The sequence below is a fragment of the Leptonychotes weddellii genome, chromosome 5 (genome assembly GCF_054177405.1).
Source record: "Leptonychotes weddellii isolate Sample4059 chromosome 5, ASM5417740v2, whole genome shotgun sequence".
Lineage (NCBI taxonomy): Eukaryota > Metazoa > Chordata > Mammalia > Carnivora > Phocidae > Leptonychotes > Leptonychotes weddellii.
Window position 1 is genome coordinate 33,729,966 of NC_138373.1, and position 2,347 is coordinate 33,732,312.

The 2,347-nt window shown below is 62.1% G+C and overlaps 1 long non-coding RNA gene across 1 annotated transcript; it reads left to right on the plus strand.

Annotated features, from left to right (window-relative positions):
* The first annotated feature begins 665 nt into the window (after nucleotides 1–665).
* Nucleotides 666–2,341, plus strand: LOC145721603 (uncharacterized). Its single transcript, XR_014145398.1, has 3 exons — nucleotides 666–1,850; nucleotides 1,982–2,092; nucleotides 2,184–2,341. It is a non-coding gene; the product is annotated as an uncharacterized LOC145721603 (long non-coding RNA).
* The last annotated feature ends 6 nt before the right edge of the window (nucleotides 2,342–2,347 follow it).

Genomic DNA, 2,347 nt, shown 5'->3' on the forward strand with positions numbered 1-2,347 from the left:
CCAGGCAGGACGGCCCCTCCCCCAGCCAACCCGCACACATGGGGGCCTCCCCAAACTGTGGCTCTCCGTGGAAGGAGACCACCCAGCTCGCCTTCCATACCTGAGCCCAGGGGCCTTATTCCTCCATCAGGGACATTGTTGAGGTTTAGCCTTGATCCCTTGTGCTGCGGGCCCCAGCCTGTTGCTTGTGTTAGCAGAGGTTGGGTCAGCTCGGGCCACCGCTCTCCAGAGAATGCGCTCACTGGCTCTCAGCTTGGAAAGGGCGCAGGGCCTTTCTGCGGCACCCCTCCCCCACTGCCGTTCCTCCAGGCCAAGGAAGGTAGGGTTGGGGCTGGGGCAGCTTGTCTCCTTGTGACGCTCTGCTTCTCCCACAGGGTACCCAGCCCCGCCCCAGCCTCAAAGGAGGCTGTTCGAGAGGGACGTCCTCAGGAGCCGACCCCAGCCAAGCGGAAGAGGCGCTCTAGTAGTTCCAGTTCCAGCTCCTCCTCCTCTTCCTCCTCTTCCTCCTCCTCTTCTTCCTCTTCCTCCTCCTCTTCCTCCTCATCCTCCTCCTCTTCTTCCTCCTCTTCGACTTCTTCCTCCCCCTCCCCTGCTAAGCCTGGCCCTCAGGCCTTGCCCAAACCTGCAAGCCCCAAGAAGCCACCCCCTGGCGAGCGGAGGTGAGTGCTGCCTTGCTTGAGATGGAAGGGGTGCGGGGAGACCCTGGGTGTGAGATCCCTGCTGGGAGTCTCAGGTGCACTGTGGCGTCTGGTTAGGTGGGAGGAGTTGGGTTCTGCTCTCCCTACCGCCTTCGCTGTGCCCTGTTGTGGCAGAGGGCTGCACCGTCCAAGTGGGTGCTCCAGTCAGTTGTGGAGTCCTAGGTACCTTCCTCTCCCTGCCCCTGACATGCAGCCTGTTCCCTGCTCCCAGGTCCCAGGGATACAAGCTTTTAAATCTCCCCATTGCTACTGCCAGGGCTCCGGTCTGGCCACCGTCATCTTCTCCCGACTCTGTCCACAGCCTCTTCCCTGTCTCCCTGCCTCCACGCCATTCTCTTCCACACGTAGCCAGAGGGATCTTTCTAAAACGCACATCTGGTTACTTCCCTCCACTCCACAAATCCTTCCGGGACGCCCTGTGGCCTGCAGGATAAAGCCCCACCTCTGCGGGAATGGCGTGTGAGGCTCTTCACCAACTGGCCTTGCCTGCCCTGTGTTCTCCTCTCCTGCCCGCCCCCACACATGCCCTGTGCTCCAGCCATACCCAGCGCCTTGCAGTCTAAGGAGAACCCCATGCCTTTGGACATGCTGTTCCTTCTGCCTGGAATTCCCTTGTCCGCCTGGTGAACTCCTCGTTCTGCAAGACTCCGCTCAAACAGCACCTTCGAGAAGACTACCCTGCCCTATCCCTGCCCCACATCCCCTCCCCCCGGGTCCCCAGACCCATTGTACATCGGTCCTTGTGGGGCTGCTTCCCATACATGGGGCCAAGTGGGCCTCCCTTCACCAGCAGACTGAGCCCCTCCAAGGGCAGGGACTGTCTTTATCTTTGCATCCCCCGCTGCACCCCGTGCCCTGCCAGTTGGGGCACTCGGTGGATGGTGTGCGGGCGGATGGGTGAGTGAGCAGACAAAGGTGGGTCTGAGGCTGGCCCTGTGTGGTATGAGGTTTGGTGGTCAGGACCTGGGGGGTGGTCCTGAGTGCCGGCTGGTGGGTTTGAAAGACTCTGGTGCTATGGGGACTTGCTCTGCTCCCCAGGTCCCGTAGCCCCCGGAAGCCAATAGACTCCCTCCGAGACTCTCGGTCCCTCAGCTACTCGCCTGCGGAGCGCCGCCGCCCCTCGCCCCAGCCCTCGCCACGGGACCAGCAGAGGTAGGGCCTCCTGTCAGTAACCAGCCCAGCCTGGCCAGCATGGCTCTGTGAAGAGTTTTGAAAAGGTCCAAAGGTGCCAGAGGTTGGTGTTGCCTTGTGTGTGGTCTGATGTGTGTCCTGTGTCGTTGCAGCAGCAGTGAGCGGGGTTCCCGCAGAGGCCAGCGTGGGGACAGTCGCTCCCCAGGCCACAAGCGCAGGAGGGAGACGCCTAGCCCCCGCCCTGTGCGGCACCGCTCCTCCAGGTGCGTTGTCCTGGCACTCCAGTGCTTGGTCCCGTTCTGAGTTGCCCCAGCACTGGCTGGTCTCTGCACTGATTCCTTTTTTCTGTTGCAGGTCTCCTTGAATCTTTCTGGGGGGAAGTCCACCACACCCCAAGTTCTGGAGCTGCAGGGAGTGTCCCCTTTCCCCAGCAGAGCCATGGGGAGGGGTCCTGTCTCCCCCCCTTTGAACCCTGGCAGCATCTTGGGGGAGGGTTCTCTCCTTTCCCTCCCCCCCCC